A 20,638-nucleotide genomic window follows, 5' to 3' on the forward strand; every position below is an offset into this window, starting at 1 on the left:
TTGAACACAATGCAAATCCTAATAACATAAACATGACCTGTCCAACACGTCTATCTCAGTAACTTTGTGGATCTCAATCTATTTCTATCCTCCCAATTGGCAGTCCAATGAAGGTTTCCAAGAGCATGTCTTATGCCAGATATCTTTATTTTCCGGACACTTATGATTTGGAGAGGATATAGTCACATGGCGACTCTCTTCATCAAAGAGAGTGTATTTCGGGTTATTTGATTTCAAGGCAGGTATTCAAAAATAGTAGAAATAAAGATTTGATTGTGAATGGTGTTGGATCAACTTATATGGTGCATAAGTCAGCATCTGAGATAAAGGTAGACTAGTAGTATACATTCAGGAACAATTATTGAGGAGCTATGTTATTCCTCAAAAACAATGAGCTGCAACTGTCTCTGCACGACTCTGATTCAGCTAAGCAATTCTCACAAGATGACATTGACAGTTTGGAATTCAAAGAAGCCAAGAAAAGAAAACAACAGAGTTCTAAAGGTAGAAGGGCAGTTAAAGTGACTGTTGTTTCCCTTCAGGTGCATCTTCAGGAAATTCTGAATTGAGTCAAACTTGATAGACATTGAAGCATAGAAGTTCCAAGGTGCAAGAGTTGTCATCATGGAGTACAACTCTTAATTGAGGGGTATCAGTACATGTAGCAGATGTGAATAATCATTCAAACAGATTGCTTTTATTGCTGGGATATCAAGTGCAGGCAAGAATTATATACAATGGTGCCAAATATTCAGAGGAAAAGTTGCAAAAGATTAAGCTGATGATACAAAGAAACCTGTACCTATACCTTAGTATCATGTCTGGGACTCGTAAGTGTTTTGAGGAGGAGAGTTTGACAGGAAGAGATCACACTGCACAGGATCAACCTACCTCATCAGGGCAGAGTGAGAACCCACCCTTATTTAAAACAATCTTGCAGACTAGAGAAGCCAGCCAATAGTCTCTGCAGTTGATGTAAATATTAATTCTTTGAAGTCACAAGAAACTTCAAATCTGGCCAAATTGCTGCTGTTATAATTATTGGATTGTTTATATGAAGTTCTCACTGATCAGAATTGTCCATAATATCTGCATTTTCAATAGACTTTTCAGACAAGGTAAAGTATAAAACTAAAGTGTTGTTCTGCATTGGACTTTAAAGTGCAGATTTTTACTTTATAAGATGCATTGAGTACAAGTCTTGATACTCATGCAGGTTAATGTTATGTGAAAAATTGATTGGATCATTTTATGTCTGAGGATGGGTGGAAGGGTAGATTCAACAACCATCAAACCTATCAATAAAGTAGATGTGCACAGAATATTTTTGGACAAGTTATTCTAGACTTTTCAAGTGCTGTTAAGGAACTTGTAGTAAATAGCTTGGACGCGGGAGCAAGCAACATTGAGGTTAAACTAAAAGAGTATGGAGGAGAATCCTTTGAGGTTGGAGATAATGGTTGTGGTATTTCACCTGACAATTATTAGAATGTGACTCTCAAGTATCATACTTCCAAGATTTCAACTTTTTCTGACCTGCAATTGTTGACTTCCTTTGGATTTCGAGGAGAGGCACTAAGTTCACTTTGTGCTTTGGGAGATGTGACCATTGTAACTAGAACAAGGCATGAAACTGTTGGTACACAATTGACATTTGACCATTCAGGTCTGATTTCTTCCCAGAAAAGTATGGCACGTCAGATTGGTACTACTGTTACAGTGACAAAATTGTTTTCATCTTTGCCTGTAAGGTATAAGGAGTTCAGTCGAAATATTCGCCGAGAATATGGCCGACTTCTGTCCCTATTGCATGCTTATGCTCTTATTGCCAAAGGTGTCTGATTTGTCTGCACTAATGTGACAGGAAAAAATGCCAAGAATGTGGTTTTAAGAACACAAGGAAGTGGTTCCATTAAGGATAATATAGTAACAGTTTTTGGTACCAAGACACTTGCATGTTTAGACCCTTTAGACATATGTGTCTCAGATGGATGCCGTCTTGAAGGATTTCTGTCTAAGCCCAGATCTGGAAGTGGAAGGGCTTCAGGAGATTGACAGTTTGTCTATGTGAATGGCGCCCTGTGGACATGCCAAAAGTGACGAAACTTTTGAATGAGCTATACAAATCTTATAACTCTCAGCAATATCCTATGGTCATCTTAAATTTCATCCTTCCCACTACAGCATATGATGTGAATGTAACTCCAGACAAAAGAAAGATATTTCTTCATGATGAAGGTCTTCTTATGTCTACTCTAAGAGAGTCCTTAGAAAAATATTATTCTCCTAATAAATATACTTATGCTATTAATAACTTTGAAAGTGACTCATAGTTAAGGCACACATGCAGCCCATTGTTATCATCACAGAGTGCAGAAGCAAAGGAACCTTCTTTTGTGGAGGATTGTGAGATGATTGAAAATATAAATGATAAAGGTAAATCCAAATTTGGAAGAAAACACGCCAAATGTTTACAATGAGAGCTGCTTCAATATTCCTCCGTAAAGAAGCAATGATGTGGGAAAGGTAGAACCGATAGCTCCAACAACAAAATTCTTGACATTGTTAGATATTCTTCTCATTTTTGGGAATTGATATTTCTAATGATGGAATTGTTCCTTTCAGGCATGGTGAGAGCATAGGTTTTAGCTACCTTGTTTCAAAGAAGTACATAGGAGAGCATGCCATAGTCAAAATTTTACGTGATTCTGGGTATCATGAATTTGATATTGAGCTTTCTACTCACAAACGCCTAGTTCCTGCACATATAAAGGGGAAGCCTCCATCTTATTACATCATAGCTAGATTTGTATTTTCAGCTGTGTCTGTGCCATACCTTCGTTTTGAATATGGAAAGGATTATGACTACGACACTCCAGTAAAACTGTTGGACAAGCTACTACATTCTATGGCACAAACAAAAGATGAACGGTTGGTGGTGATTTCTCGGTCCTGGTTTCAGATATAAATATTGGTTGTGAGGATATCGTAAATACACAGGTCCTGGCTTCCAATGGAGTGCATGTAAAAATCTCAGGCATCTTGCAGACATGGTGGAAAACTGTGAGGATGACTTTTGAGATATGACCTAGAGTATCAACAGATTGTTGTTTTGGCAACAAAAAAAAAATCGAAGGAAGCAACTCCTGATATTCTTGCAACACATTGCATACCTTCAGCTATATCTGATGATTTGAAAACATGAATCAGTTTTCCAGAGGTGACATTCCTTACATTCTGATCTGATTATTCCAATGAATATTGTTTACTACTTCGATGACATGATAGGAAAGATGCTAGGTTGGGGATATCAAGAGGGTACTACTCGCTTTGGTTTTGGCTATGAACTTCAATAAAGTAACCGGCTTCAAGGTCCAGATTTTGAACCTAAGCTCTGATACCACGTGTAAGGTCCCCTCCTAGGGTCCTCTACCAGATCTATATTCTCTAATTTTACATGAAATAAAAGGGCAATAATTTATTTATGACAAGACATTTAAATGATGATAATTTACCATTTAAAATCTAATTACTACAATTTAAATAATGAATATTTCATTTCAATCACTTACATGAGAATCTATGCATAGAGGAATACCTGTACCGAAAGCCCGATGGAGACGCCCTTGAGCTGCTGCTCCTTCTAGAACACTCCTCTTGACTACCAATTGGATTTACCTCCCAGCCAACTAAGAAGTAATTCCCAGCCCATGAAACCTCCACCGGTTCTCTAGCCCTCCGAGCCCAAGTCCAACCAGATGTAGTGTGTCCAAGATAAAACAATACTCCCCTTCTCTCCCTCTAACAATTCCTCCAAAACCACAACCAAACCAAAACCAAAAGCAAGACCAAGGATCCCCCCCTCCTTCCCTCATCCTTCCCCTTTTATGCTCCCCCTTCTCCTCTCCACCTCAACCACCTCTCATTAATGTCATAACTACTCCCTCATCCTTACATTTGACTTCTCTTCTCCCAAGTAAACATGAGAGGACATTTGGGGATGTGATATGAATATAAAATTGGGTAATTAATTGGAGAGGACCATGTCTTCTCCCAAGTAAATATTTTGGGGATGAGAGATGAATATATAAATTGGTAATTAATTGGAGAGGACCATGTCTTCTCCCAAGTAAATATTTTGGGGATGAGAGATGAATATATAAATTGGTAATTAATTGGAGAGGACCATGTCTTCTCCCAAGTAAATATGAGAGGACATTTTGGGGATGTGATATGAATATAAAATTGGGTAATTAATTGGAGAGGACCATGTCTTCTCCCAAGTAAATATTTTGGGGATGAGAGATGAATATATAAATTGGTAATTAATTGGAGAGGACCATGTCTTCTCCCAAGTAAATATGAGAGGACATTTTGGGGATATGGATATTTAAATTGGAATAATGGAAGGAGACCATATCCTATCCAAGATTAAATTTGGGAAGACAAGTTGGGAATTGAATAATAACAATAATAAATTTTATATCAGTAAATAAAATTTACAGTTTCCCAAATGAAGGTATTCACCAATATTTCTTGATAATTATAAGTCAATATTTTTAGGTAATTTAAACATTAATAAAATTTGCATGATAAGATTAAGTGGGGCATTACAGATTTAGAGGAACTTATAAGTGAGGTAGGTTAGCAAAGTACTGTTGCGAAATTTGGTGACTTCATTAATATTATCTTGTGCTTTTAAATCTTAGTGGTATTGGGAAAGAGTTAAGGAAAGGAATGGAAAATATGTGTCTGTGTGCGTGTGAATTATAAAATTTTGATTAGGACTTTTCCATCAAAAGACCATCGGAAAATAAGGTGGATGGAATTAGATCCACTTGAATAGAGAACATTAATATGTGTATGTATATATATATTACTTCTTTCTAGTTATACAATTTTAATTGCTAGTATATGTGATAGTATAAATGGATCTAGTTATTTCAATGTATCATACCTAAGAAATTCCTTTTCATAAGATATAAATTCCTTTTTACTTTAATTACAAGTCCAAATAACTATCTTTTGAAAAAGCGTACTTAATCATATTAATTTTGACTATTCATTAAGAACTAAACTACCATACAACACTTACTTCTAAATACTAATTTTAGCAAAAAATAATATCTAAATTTCACACAAGATATCTACTCTTATAAATCTAATCAATATCCAACAACAATTCTAAAAATCCATTAAACTAATTCTTAAATTTACAATCATGCGAGGGAAGCTTAATTAGTAATCACCATGTTATGAAGTATTATGCAAATTATGAGATTCAAAATTCAAATCCCTTTTAGGTATTACTCCACAAAAAAATTACAAAATATAGTAAATTTTTATTTTTTAAATAAATAAAGCTAATTAACTATATCAATAATCAAATCATTTTTTTCGGCAAATCCATTCACATGAGTTGCACATTTATGTAGTTCTAACTGTCCCTTTTTTCTATTATAATAAGACTATGGATTATTGGATTGTGTTGTGTTTGTAGAAGTTTTGGTTTAAAAGTCACTAAAAAGCCTTAACAATGCATGTTTTCTCAATGGTAGTCATTTGTTTTCTTTATCTAATATGTTTAATCACTAATGAACCCTCTTTAATATGTTTCACCACCATGGATGAACCTTCTCTCTAATTTTCGTCTAACTCAAAAGAATCTTTTCAAATTACATTTACATCCTTAAAAAAAAATACGTATTAGTGGTTCATTACTATCCATAGAATATCTACCATTAAAACCAAAAAATTCTAAGCGTAGTTAAATTCTTTTTATTAAAACAATACTTATAACTTTAATTATCTTTTTAACACAATTTTATAATAAAAAATATATATGGGAAAAAAGAATGAATGATAATAACCTCCAATTTCAAACTTGATAGTTATGTTTTAACAATGGTATAACCTTTCAAATCATTATTGAACACATTTCCTAAAACTTTCTTATAGGTTGTTGGTGGTTAATATTTTATACATAGTAAATATATTGGAAAAAAGAATGAATGCGAATAACTTTAAGTTCAAACTTGATAGTTATGTTTAAACAATGGTATAACCTTTCAAATCATTACTGAGCACATTTCCTAAAACTTTTTTATAGGTGGCTGGTGGTTAATATTATATACGTAGTAAATGGTGTTTTTTCCACTTGTCTTGACCACTTACGCTATTTAACATGCTATGCTTGTGGTAGCGATCATAGATATAAAAGTGAAAACAAATTAATAATGGGTAATATAAGATTTGAACCAAAGACTTTCAATGTAGTGAGACTTCATTTCTATGGCCACTTGAGCTATCTTAATTTCCAAAGCCACTACCACTTGAACTACCCCACATGAACTATAAAATGTAAATTTTTATCTATATTAATTGATTGAGTTTAAATCAAATTAAGAATTTTAAATTAAAAAAAATTAATGTATTTATATTTAATACTTAAATCTATCCAATTTCAAGAGAGATTAAATTTAAAAGTAACTTTTTTATCATTTAATAAAGAATTAATGCATAGTATAAAATTTAAAAATCAAAAAATTTAAACATAAGAAATTTGATCTCACTTAATATGTAATAGATCTAAATTTAAGATAGACTTACATCCATCATAATTAAATGTTACTATTTTGTTATAATACAATCAAAACATTATATGTTTTATATATTTTTCTATAAATTTTATTTATAAAAAAAAAACTATTAAAATAATATTTTTAAATTTATTTATATATTTAAAAATATATTTTATATGAAAAAAACCTAAAATCTACTCAAAAAAATTATATTCATAGATTTTTTAAAATAAAAATACAAAATAATTAAATTTCAATTTTTATTATATTTATATAAAATTTAAATTTTTTTTAATAATATTATTATATTTAAAACTTAAATTTAATTTTACCTTTTTCTAAAAACTATTTTAATAATAATAATTTGATTGTCTTTGCCTCATATAAATACAAATAAAATTACATATCTCATGCACGTTATGCTCATACACAATTTGAAAAAAATAAAAAACCACAACAGTATTTTAAGAATATGTTTTCTCGAATGGTTATCATTTAATTTTATAAAGACAAATTGATAAATAAATACAAAATCTTGATTCGTCTTAGCCCTTAACATCTATATATATATATAAAAGAGGGTGATAGGAGAGAGAGGGATTTTATATAGTTCAATTGAAAAATTGGTAACAAGGTATATCTGGATTGGGAATTATCGCCAACAATCAAGCGGAATTACACAGGTTGTTGCAAGGTATGTTACTAGCAAGAGCTCTTTGAGTAACTAATATAATCGTCTTTAGAGATTTGTTTATCATTATTCAACTTCTTCACACTAAAACTTGGCCAAAGTACAATCATCTAAAAAACCTTTTGAAGAGAATATAAGCACTATTGGATGAATTACCCCATAAATATTTCTTTCATATCCTAAGAAAGAAAAGCACTGAGGCAAATAAGTGTGCTAATCAGGGTTGCTAGCTCAAAGCTAGGCAGCTTGAAACCAATCACGATCAAGGTTGGTTCAATCTTCCATAAACTCAAACTAATCCATATGGAAATAAAGAATAATATGGCCTGTATTCATATAATAATTTCAACTCCAAGGAAAAATCTCCATGTACTAAAGTTATTTATGGAAAATAATTCCTATCAAGTGGCAAAGAACCTGAATCTAGTCGTGCAATCGAGCAATCACTTCAATCTTGCAACTAATGTAAGACTAATCTCATTGACAAAAAAGCTCTTCATTCGAAGGCCATATAGAAAGTACAAAACATGTCACTCTCCACTTGGAAGTATGATGGTTGTCCATAGCAAATTTCTTATAAACAATCATGTGGCTTTAAATCCCCCCGCATGTAGTTTAAAAAGGAAGTGCCATACAACAATGATCTAGACTTTGTGCAAACATTGAAACTCATACAAGCATCCATTATGGTATCTAAGCCAAGAAATGGGGGTACAATTTTGGTTTGCAAGACACAACCTCAACCCTCTGCAATATTCAAACTTTAGGATTGCAAGTGGATTGGAAACTTACATCCCTGAACGAATGTGGGTTTTTTATTTTGATCCTATAGCTCAGTGGTTGACACTTTTTCCAAATTAGGAATTGATTCTTTAATTGGAATTTCCTCATGTCAAGTCAGTTATAGTAGGATAGTATAGAAAGGTGGTGAAAGGTACGAGAGTGGTGACCTCAGTGAGGAATTATTGGTTCCCCTTGTACTCACGAAGGCCTCTACGACATTGCTAGGAAAGGGACTTAGACATATTCATTGATTGTCTCTCAAATTCATTCGTCCTATTTCTTGTGCTTGACTTTGTCAAGGACCTTTGGCTTTATGTCTCATACATCTTCTACGATCTCGGGAATAATCAACCTCCTTCATAGCTCATGCCTGTAACTAAATTATCAAGGCACAATACCACTTCTCTATGATAGCATTATGATGCATGTGTTTTCCTTGATGGAAACTCACTTGTAACAGAACAAGTATATGGTAATTAGATGAATCCACAGGTCAGTTCAGAGGTGGTAGAATAATGGAACAAAATACCAAAATGATGGGTCAAAGGTTTACAAATCAGAATCATAAGTTTGATATAGGGAGATTGTTGGCATTATGAATTAGGTGTTGTCCTTAATGGAAACCTACCTTATGAGTTTTCCTTGATAACAACCTATTTTATGAATGGAATCCTACTTGATAAGTTGTCTCTCGATGAAAATCTACTTGTTAAAGGTATAAATAGGATGTGTTTACAGATGTGACATAATGCATGGTAGTTCAGAGGAATGATAAAGTTGGAAGTTCAAGAACTATACGCGAGTTCTGTTAAGCCAAGTCGCGTATGCACGCGAGTTTAGCGAAGAAAAGTAGCGTATGGTTTTTGCATTGTGGTATTCTAAATACTAGGGGTCCTTACCATGGCTTTAGGCCATAATAATGAGCGCGACAATGGATATTGATCTCATCAAAGATTACCATCGGCACTACTGTAGTTTTGACCCGTGGTATTGGATAAGGGCTAAACTATTTAAAGAGGTGAAGATAAAAGTCCTATGTGTGCAAGTGATGGAAATATTATAGAGAGTTAGATCAAAAGAAAATATGCATGTTATGGGTTTTTTATGCTTTTCTTGATCTAAACTAAGTATGCACGTGTTGAGAAATGGCAACAAGAAATTTCAGTTTAATTTGTCCTTGAATTAAATTAAGAATTAAAATCGAATTCTATTCTCATAGCAACTTGTAAATAGTTAATTAAGTTTAATTAACTTAATTAGCTTAGGAATATCGAGTTGGAAGTCTTTCTGAAGTCATGTATATGTTCTCCCTAAGTTTTAGGGGTCCAGTATGAGTTTAAATTGAGTTGGAAATTAGATCACTCAGTTTACTGAGTTAAGTTAAGTTAAATTAATTCTAATTTTTTTTGGAACTAATAGTGGACTAATAGTCAGTTGGTGCACTAATGAATCTACTAGTGTTACTCTAGGTAATTGAAGATTCCCTCATGATAAACTCATGCATGTTAGTTCAGAGAAAGACCTAGTTGAGACTAGAGTACAGGGCCAATGTACTATAAGTGGTATTATTTATTGGAGTGTAAATATCATGCATGCATCAGAGATTGATCCTATGTTTGGATTGCATAGTTTTGGAACCATGAATTCCCTTTAAATATGAGTTATTCATCCTAGGAATTATGAAAGAGATTAGGAGCTTGGAGAGTTGCAGAATTAGCTAAGTGTTGGCCAAGAGCTAGCTTGTGAGCTAAGAGAGTTGAGCATACTTGTGCGGAATTTTTCTAGTGAGAACAAGCTTTGTATCTTCACTCATATTTATGATATATGCAATATAGACAACGAGGTTTTGAGTAGTGGATTTCCCCAGATACATCTTGTGTTATGTGCCATTGATTTATTTTCTCCTTGTTCATATTGTTTTCATCGATCTATTGGCTTCCACTAGTTGAAAGTAGAAGTAGATTGTTGTCCTGTGTTTTAGTAAATTGTATGAGCTTGTGAATCTACAAGATTTTCTACATGGTATTGGAGCTAAGAACATTATACTATAGGAGATTTAAAAGTTTTGAGTTTTTCTTTACAATTGAAATTCCAATTTGCAATACATACTTTAGGATCAGAAGATGGCAATCTACAGTTTGCAGCTCGAGAATGCCTTGGAAGGAAACTCAAATTTTATAGCCTGGAGGGACAGAATGGAGGTTATGCTAGAGGATAATGGCTTCAAGGTATTCGTTGATCAAGAAATTCATAAGCCAATAGCATCGGATGCACAAAATTTGGCCGAATGGAAGAAGTCTGTGGCGAAGGCGAGGCAGATAATCCTTGAGGGAGTTTGAGACTACATTGTCTCGAATCTCCAGGGCAAGAAACTCTGTATGCTATGTGGAAAACATTAAAAGACTTGTATCACAATAGCAGTGACCAAAGGAAATTGGAAATGAAGGACAAACTTCGAAAAATCAAAATGGAGAAAGGCGAGACTATTCCAAAATACTTGACCAAGTTCACTCAATGGTGTGACAAACTTGGAAGTGTTGGAATCACAATTTCCAAGGGTGATATGGCGAGTCTTGCTCTTCTAGGACTCCTAAAGAGTTGGCATAGTTATCAGGTCTCTTTCAATGGTTGGGAGAAGATGCCATATTAGGAATGATCGTGGTCGGATTTGATGTAGGAATAAATCAAGAGAAGCACCAGTGGGGGCTCTTCATCAAAGATTGATGATGAAGAGAATTGTGCCTTAGCAATTAAGGAAAAGAAGGGGAAAGGGAAAGCTTCCCATTCCAAATAATATTCTTGTCATGGAGGTAAGAAGAAATACATGAAGAAATTTAAGTGCTTTCATTGTCATGAGATGGGCCATTTTGCTACAAATTGTCCACCCAAGAAGTCCAAGAAGAAGTCCTTAGGAGGAATGGTGGGTGAGGCTTTGGCCTCTCAATTCAAATTGGAATTTTCCATGATTGCATGCATGGTGTCATCAATTTTGGGGAGTGTATCATACTTATATAGTGGAGCATCATTCCACATGATTGGCAACAAAGAGTTATTTAGTGACCTGGAGGAGAAATATCTCCAAATACATATCAAGATGGGTGACGACAGGAATTATAATCTTACTTGGTTGGGCACGATTACTTTTCAGAGGGAGCATGAACCTGTTATAGACATTTTTGGGCCCTACAACCCCAAGCATGAAATGTCCATAAACCAAGGGCTCCTAAGTCCCTAAAAGTGTTGTTCTAACCCCTAAAGGAACAAGGTCAACAGATTACAGCTTCTCCCAGAAGTTCTCCATGAAAAACTGCTCAGAATTGGTCAAAACGGGATCATTTCAGTTGCTCCACTGGCTAAGTGCGTTGCATCTCACCTAAATACACTGTGTGGGTGCGTTGCATTTCAAAAATCCCTTTTGTGGGGTGCGATGGGTGAGAAATGACAAATGGCAGTGTCATTCCGCGAGGTGGAGAGGCAATGGAAGCTTCCAGAATCTTCTCCTGTGACACTTGCCTCACTGAATTCGACCAAGGATGAGTAAGAGACCATCAATCTCCAAGTGGAATCAAGAACTATCAGAGGGAAGACACTAATCAAATCACAAGCTGACTCATTCCCCTTACAGATATATATATATATGGATCCCTCATCCCAGAGATCTAGAGGCTGGAATTTTGCATATTGTAAGGAATTGCTGTTGGTTTCTTGAGACAAAGATCAGATTGTTGGGTGATCTAAGCTTTGTTTGAGGTGAAGAGGGGCTTCTTTGCTGGGAGGTTGATGCTGGGTCAGAACAACCGGTTGTAACTCCTCTTGGCTCTTTTCTTGTTTATCAATAAAAGCTATTCGAGTTTTCCTCCATGCTTTTGTGTCATTGATGCTTGTTACATTTGTATGGTCAATTTACATATGATCCTAGATTGTTTATGATTATAGATCCATGTCTTTGTATAGTGCTATGCTTCTGTGATCTTTCAGGTACTTTGTGAAGCTGGGCGTGCAAGGGAGCAGGTAGCTGAAGACTATCAAAGAAGAGAGGGATCAAATCAGGAGATTAGCGCAAGACAGAGGTTGGTCTTTCTGTTCCTCTCTATCTATAATTCATAAAGGAAAAACAAAAGTAGCTTTCTCTGTTTGTTTCTAAGGCAGCTATCACACCTTAGTGGGATGGAGCAGTTTTATATAGACACTTTTCCCTGTAACAGAACCTCCACTCATCTTGAAGAATGTTATGTATGTGCCTAGGTGAAGAAGAACTTGGTATCCATTTCCATGCTTGAGGATAGAGGTTATGATGTAATATTCTCAAAAGGAAAGGCGTTCCTTCGACACATAGCCACGGGTCAAGTAAAGAAGATAGGGATTCGAGTTAAGAATTTCTATAAGCTGGAGGTAGAGGAGTGTGCTTCTTTGAGCACGAAAGTAGAAAGGGTGTAGAGCTGAGACGTTGGTGAATTGTGGCTCAGGTGATTGGTCCACTTACATCATGGGGCTTTCAAGATATTTTAGCAGATATCTACCAGTGTTCCAAAAGGTATGCTTGAGCAAGTTGATACATGCAAGGGGTGTACTTTGGGAAATACACCAAGTCTTCCTTTCATGAAAGAGACAGTCGAGAAGAAGTTATTATAGAGCGAGTCCATTCAGATGTGTGTTGACCATTATTGATAGCATCCATGACCAAAAACATGTATTATGTTATATTTTTTGATGACTATTCTCGTAAATGCTGGATATTTTTCATGCAGAAAAAGGATCAAATTTTCACAAAGTTTTGTGAGTTTAAAGCATTTGTGGAGAAAGAGTTGGGCAAGAAGGTTAAATCTATACGAAGTGATAACAGTGGTGAGTATTTCTCAAATGAGTTTAAGAAATTTTTTACAGTGGAAGGGATTAAACAGGGGTTGATAACACCCCATAACCTTGAACAGAATGGGGTGGCCAAGAGGATGAACAGAATCATAGTAGGGGAAACAAGGGCGATGTTTCATGATCAGGGCCTACCACTATGCTTATGGGTTGAGGCATGCAACACAGCAAGTTTACGTTCAGAACTGTAGCCCACATCAGATACTTGAGATGAAGACACTGGAGGAGGCTTATTCTAGTAAGAGGCTAGATGTTGGTCACTTCAAGATTTTAGGGTCATTGATATATTGCCATGTGACCAAAGATGAATGGAAGAAGCTTAAGCCTACAACATAGTTGGAAATATTTATGGGGTACACTAATAGACCTCACAACAATCGGGTGCACTTTCCGACCAGTAGGATGACAGTGGTTCGCAGGGATGTTAGATTTGATGAGGAGAATGCCATGCAAGTTTCCCTTGAGAGGGAGCTTGAGCTACATGCAGATGAGGAGATTTTAGCTCCTAAGGTTGAGAAGCCTCATATTGATGTGGAGAAACCACATGCAAAGGATCTGGAAGTGGAGACATCCACTTAGGCAGAGTCTTCCAGAGAGGGAAGAAAGTGCACCAGAGAGGTTGACAGATTGTTGGATGATGCACGGGAGAATGTGGGAGCACGCACTTCTCAACATAGGCAGAGGAGGTCACCTAAGAGGTACACTGGATACATGGCTCTTATGTGAGAATGTGCTGTGACATAGGCATCTTCGATTAAGGAAGCATTATAGTAGCCGGTTTAGGTTGATGCCATGGTGGAGTATGACTCCATAAATAGTGTTTGGGATGTGGCCCCGAGATTGGAGGACAAGCCAATAATGAGATCTTGTTGGCTTTACAAGGTAAATAAAGTTGAATATGGTAGCGTGGAGAATCATAAGGCTAGATTTGTCGTATGTGGCTTTTCACAAGTAGAGGGGATTGACTATGATGAGACCTTTGCTCATGTTCCAAGGTACTCATCAATTAGATCTATATTGGCACTATCAACACAGATGGGTTGGAAGATACATCAGAAGGATGTGAAGGAAACCTTCCTTAATGGCATGATTGAGGAAGAGGTGTACATAGAGAAGCCTGAAGGTTTTGAGACCTGTTATCACTCAGAGATTTCTCTAGAAGTTATTAGAAGAAAGAAAATGACCAAGGTAACCATAAATCAACTTTCGAGCATAGGCTCTAGCCAACCTATGACTCAGAGAGGGCTCTCTCTATATGGTATAACTTTGTTTGTTGGGATTTCAGGCTAGTTGTGAAGGTTAAGGGGTTTTTATTTTTATTTTTATTGAAGATTGGATGGTGGGATTTTTGCAATGGATGGATAGAATGATGTCTTCAGACCATTGGGCTATGGAGTCAATAGAAGGGAAGCAGAACTGGATCAAATCACTAAAGGGAATGTTCAAAGGCCAAGCTAGCAGAGTAAAGTGAAGGTCTTTGGGACAGGGGGGATGAAATGGTTTTAATAAAGGTGAGAGAGAAATTAAGGATTGTCAGACCGGGATATAAACGAGGAATAAAGGGTAATCGAAAGAAAAGGGCAATTAAGAATCCTTTGATTTGGATTAACAAGAAAACAACCTAAACTAAGGAGCAACTAAGAATTCCTTAACTTAGATATCAGTTGAAAACATTTATATGCCTAACTGTTAAAACAGAGTGTAATTAAACAAATTTTGAGATATTGTTCTAGTTATAACATTAAGATTCAGAAATACATTAAAGATTGTGGAAAGACTTTAAGAAAGATAACAATAACATGAGAAAATACTTGTTTGCACTTTGCTTAACACATGAATTCGGTGAAATATCTTGTCTTTATTCATCAATCCAGCTTGCTAACTCAGTCAATGATACAATAGATTTATAGTCTTTTGATCAAGAAATCTATAGAAATGTCTAAGAATCCACCCTGCATACTTCGAATTATGAAGTATTTATACATATGAAGTTACAAAATATTTGAAACTATATTAAGAAATAATCTAGGAAAAAAGAAATATCTTCATGTAAGAAGATAGAGGCAACTATTGAACTATTTTTCATGTTGTCCCTTTTATTTTGGTGCTACTAGCCTTTATGGTTTGATTTCTAGCCCTTTATGCTGCCTTGAGGTTTTGATATTTCATGCTGGAAGCTTCATTCACTTTTGGCTTTCATCTGATACACTTTGACACTGATACTCTTTGACCTGATACACTTTTACTTTGATGACCTTTCAATATCCTTTACCATGTTTTTACTTTTACTATACATTTTCACTTTTTACTGTGTATTTCAACAATAAATTATTTAGTTTTTTATATGTATCATCATATAGTAATGGATATTAATCAACTTTCTATATGTTTGATCTGTTTGTCTTTTGAATGTATGCTCTATCTATTTCCTTTGTTTTAATAGTTAATGTCTCTATGTGAATGATTTCTTTCTCTGTTCTGTGTATAACTGTTTTCTTCTTATGAATGAAAGTTTTTAAATAGATTTCCTTTTGAGTCTTGGAATAAACAAGTTTTGTGACTAGTATCAAAATTTTTTATTCAAGCTCTGGTCTTCTTCTAATTACTTGCAAAATACAACAATCATTAAGAAAACATAGGTTGGAAAGAAAGGCAATAGATGGCTTTATTACACAGGGATGTTTGGGGAAGGAGAAGTGGAAATGTTTTGAAAGTAATTAGAGGTCAAATTGTGTTGCAGAGGTTCAGGGTGGTTCCGGAAGTGTTTGATAGGTTTTAGTGTGAAATAGGGAAAAAGGAATGAAAACGAGGGTTTTCAGGGTTTTAACGGGCAACTTTTTAAATTTGGCATGGGATTTTTATATTATGAACAATGAGTAGTTTCTCGTAATGAGCAGGGAGGCAGTTTCTCAGGCCATCACACCACTTTTGTGGTGAAGGTGGTATTGAGGAGGGGTCACCTGATCTACCTCTGCACCTTACATGTAGCATTTGGGGTTCAGGCCATCAGGTGCGATCGATATGGCTGTGGACCATCCGATGAGGGGGATGGTGATTAGAAGATAGTTGGGTGAGGGAGGTGCATGGGTGATAAAAGCATGGGCTTCGGGGGGGCCCATAACTTTAATCCTCGGTGGATTGGGATTTATTAAGATTTAATCATGGGTTTAATTGATCAGGCAGGTAAAGGTCAGGTGTCGGGTGAGCCCGATATCGCTATGTGTCGTTTGATTTGGGCACAGATGATCAGATGGTAGTTGGGTGGCAGAGTAGTGCGGAGGAAATGGATGGAGGTTTGGGGGGGCTAGGGGATTTAATTACGATGGATTGTGATTATTGCGGGGTTAATCATGGGGTTAGGGGATTGGATGGGTTTTAATGAAGGCTTAACTTAACTTCACAAAGAATTGATGGGTTAAGTGGGTTTCATTAGGGGGAATAGAATGAAACTATAGTTTATAGTTAAACTATGGGTGGAGATAATACATAGGGATTTATTTATATAGGAGAAACATGGGATTATGGGAGCTATATAATTAAATTAGAAATTAATATGACATGAAATGAGCGGAGATGAAAATAGTATTAAGTGTAATGTAATATTTGCACATTTCTTTTATATACACTTAACTTAGAATAAAATCTTTTGTGGCTTTTTGAATGAAATGGGATTTAACATGGTATTTCTCACTTTTCATAGGCTAATGGAGTTTAAGCTTAGGAAAAGAGTTTTATTAGGAAAATGAAGGGAAATGAATTTTATGTAGGGGATTCTAACACTTGATGTCCATAAGTCATTAAGCCGAGGGTCTGGTCCCACCGAAAGTCAGAGAAATGCTCTGAACCTTTTTGACTTTAAGGATTTAAAGTATTAGAACATATTCGTGGATAGGAAGTTAGTAAGTAAGGAAAAAAATGAATGAGGGGGAGTTAGACATATTAACTTGCAAAACTTTGTTTTTGCTTCCATAGTCAATCATACATATAGAAATATGTGTCTTGGCATGATACATGTGTTTAATCTAGTCAAATTTATAGTTCAACAACCTTTCTTCTACTTACCTATCACTTACCCTACCTTTTTTTCTTCATTTTATTTGGGTGCATTTAGACTAGCAAACCCTTAACATCCATTTTTCTTTTGTAAAGTAATATTTATAATTCTAACCTTATATCATCCAAGGGCTCAGATTAAACTGATGAGCTCCTTTTATTTTATCTACATATCTAATGATCTACCAAGATTAAACTGTTTGGTCATTTTATTCTCTAACTATACATATAAAATTCAAAGCATGAATTAACCAAGATTAAACAGTTTGATTACCATGGATTGTGGCATAAATAACAAGCTGCACACAATCAATATTATGCATAAAGTAAATAGTAGTGGCATTTAGACTTGCAAACTTTCATGGTCTCTTTTTTTTTTGGGGGTTCATATATTTTCATTTTTTGACCTTCTCTTTTTCTTTTTGTCCTTTGATTTTCTTTTAGGACATACTCTCTTTACATTTTTTAATTTTTAAATAATATGGAAAATATTTGTAGAAAGCAAAGGTATGTACAACATTACAAGGCTTAACCTTAGTCATTCAAAATTATGACTCCTATTGGTATAGGAACCTAATAGTGGCTTCACTTGGGGATGGAATTTTCTAGTGAAATGTCAAGAACTCTAAAGATTTGTAGCCTTTGAATTGTTGTTGATGTTATCTTGCAAAGTGTCCTTTTGTGAATCTGCAATATTGATACTTATGACAGTAACAGTAAATATTTTAAATCTTAGGGCCTTTTCTTCGAGCTTCAACTTCAAAAATCACCATCAAATCCAAACTAGACTTTGTAAATAAAGTATGTACAAATGAGGAATGAATATTAGTAACTTGGTTCAAAGTAATGTTTTAGCATTTGACCATTCACTGGCCACCTTTTGTATCTGTACCATTAATTTCCCTTAAGAAGAAGGCATTAATTCCTCTGTAAGCATAAATGACATAGGGACCTTTCCATAGGAAACCAAATTTCCCATGTTTTCCTTTGTCTTCCCTCGAATCCCACTTGAGCACTTTGTCATCAATGTATAAATATTCAGCCTTGGTATTCTTATCAAAAATATTTTTAATCTTTTTCTGCACAACTTGAGACCTAACGTAGTCCTCTTCTTTGGTTTGTTGTAGATGAATAGTTTGGTTGATTCTTCTTTCGATATTATTCGGTTCAACCTGCAATTATTGAAGTATATTCATTACTGGTACTCCCAAAGAGGATGGAAAGACAACTTCCATCCCATAAACTAGTTGATAGGGAGAAGTACCAATTGATTTCTTAGTAGTCAATCTATCTGCCCATAAGGCATTGACTAGCTTTTTATTCCAAGTTTTCTTATTGTCCTCTAGTAACTTCATGATGACATTTACTAGGATTTTGTTTGAGGATTCTGCCATTCCATTACCTTGAGGGTAATAGGTTGTGGAATGGCCAAGGGAGATATGGTATTTATTGCAGAAATCTATAATTATTTTGGATTTAAAGGATGCTGCACTATCAATAATGAGCTTAGTTGGACATCCAAATCTTGATAGAATATTGGTTTCAAGGAAGGTTATGATAACAGTATCTGTGGCTTGCCTTGAAGGTATGGCCTCTATCCATTTTGTGAAGTAGTTTGTGGCTGTGAGGATCCATTTGTGCTGGGCAGAGGAGGGTGGGTGAATTTCACCAATGAAGTCTAAACCCCATTGCTGAAAAGGTATTTCTACAAAGATTGTCTTGAGGGGTAAAGGTAAGAGTTTTTTCTTCCCCTCAAAAATTTGACATTTGTGACAGGAGGTCACATATTTTTTGACATTAGTAAACAAGGTAGGCCAGTAGAAACCAGCTCTAAGGATTTTATCTGTAGTGGTCTTCCAGTAAAGGTGTCCTCCATAGTCACCTGCATGAAACTCTTGCAAAACTTTGTCAGATTCATCTTTTAATAAGAAATTAAGAAGAATACCTTCATGATCTCTCCAAAATAGAGCATTGTCTAATATACAAAATTTCAAGGATTTCATCTTCAAAAACCTGCTTTTAGTCCTAGATAATTTAGGAGGAGCTTGTAAATTCAGTAAAACATAAATAATATTAGCATACCAAGGAGATTCAATAAAGGCTCAGCTAATTAGTTGAGTCATCATCTCGTCTTCATTATCTATTGCTGCAATAAATTTTATATCCAAGGCCTAATAGTTTGATTCAACCATGAGTTTGGATAAAGCTTTTCCCTTGATTAACTTAGTAGGTTTGATTTCTATATTATACTCCAAAATAGTAGCAACCCACTTTCCCCTCTTTCCATTAGGACCATCCTGAGTTAGTATGTCTTTAACTACTGAATTAGGAACGTAGGCTACTATATGAGAATATAAGATGTATACCCTAAAGTCCTTAATGGCTTTGACTAAAGCAAAGGCTTTTTTTTCCATTATATTATATTTCAAGGGGGCATCTCTCAGGGCTTTGCTGAAGAAAACCACGGGTTGTTCGTAGCCCTGGTCACTTTTCTGCAGTAGAATAGCAACAATTGTGTGCTCAGAAGCAAAGGAAAACAAGATGAAATCTCTGTCAAATTTAGGACTAATTAACACAGGGGTTTTAGTCAAGGCTAGTTTGATGTCTTCAAAGGATTTTTTACCCTCAACAGTCCATTTTATGGTGGAGTCCTTTTTCAGCATGTTGTTTAGTGATCTAATTAACTCTGCCAGATTAGATATAAATCTTCTAAGAAAATTAATTTTTCCTAAGAAAGCTTCTAACTCTTTAATGTTCCTAGGGTGTTTTATTTGCAGGATGGCTTCTATTCTAGCAAGGTCTATTCTTATATCATCTTTTGAAATTATGTGACCTAACAAATTTCCTTCATCTAACCAAAACAAGGACTTTTTGGAGTTTAAGGAGATTCCAAATTTCCTGCATTTAATAAAAACTTTCCTTAGATGATCCAAATGTTGATCGTCAGATTTTGAAAATACAGTGATATCATCTAAATATATCACAAGGAAATCATGAATTTCTTTTGCAAGGGCTATATCCATAGCCCTATAGAAAGTGGCTCCTGCATTCATTAGCCCAAAAGGAATTTTTACATACATAAATGTGCCCCAAGGAGTAGTAAGGTAGTTTTGGGTTGGTCATCTGGATGAACCAAGATTTGATTGTAACCAAAAAACTCATCCAACAATGAGATTATGGTTGATCCAAATAAGGGTATTTGTCTTTTAGTGATACTTTGTTGAGGTTTCTGAGATCCACACAAAGTCTGATCTCACAAGTTTTCTTTCTAGTCGGTAATAAGTTTGAGAGCCAATCAGAAAATCTGATTGGTGCAATTATTTTGGCATCATACATCCTTTGAATTTCTTTTTCAATTATAGGTAATAAGACAGGATTAATCCTTCTAAGCTTTTGTTTGAAAGGATTTCGACTTTCTTTAATAGGAATTGTGTGCTGGATGATGTTGGTATCATAGGATTTGAGGTCCTCATAACTCCAAGCAAAGACATCCTAAAATTCTTTCAACAACTAAATGTATTTCACTTGTTCAGTTGGGGGTAATGATTTTGAAAGTTTGATCAGTTTAGAATTTTCATCGGTCCTATATTCCATTCCTCTATATCAGATCTTGAAGGTTCCATTTTAGGTTTCCTAGGAACATCATTTGAATCAAATAAAT

At 35.0% G+C, this 20,638-nt stretch overlaps 1 pseudogene; it reads left to right on the top strand.

The window, feature by feature from the left end:
• The first annotated feature begins 1,261 nt into the window (after positions 1–1,261).
• Positions 1,262–2,333, top strand: LOC149190035 (DNA mismatch repair protein PMS1 pseudogene; annotated as a pseudogene).
• Positions 2,334–20,638: the final 18,305 nt, after the last annotated feature.

The sequence above is a fragment of the Pinus tabuliformis genome, chromosome 3_1 (genome assembly GCF_031772625.1).
Source record: "Pinus tabuliformis cultivar Carrire ecotype Pingquan chromosome 3_1, CPIR1, whole genome shotgun sequence".
Lineage (NCBI taxonomy): Eukaryota > Viridiplantae > Streptophyta > Pinopsida > Pinales > Pinaceae > Pinus > Pinus tabuliformis.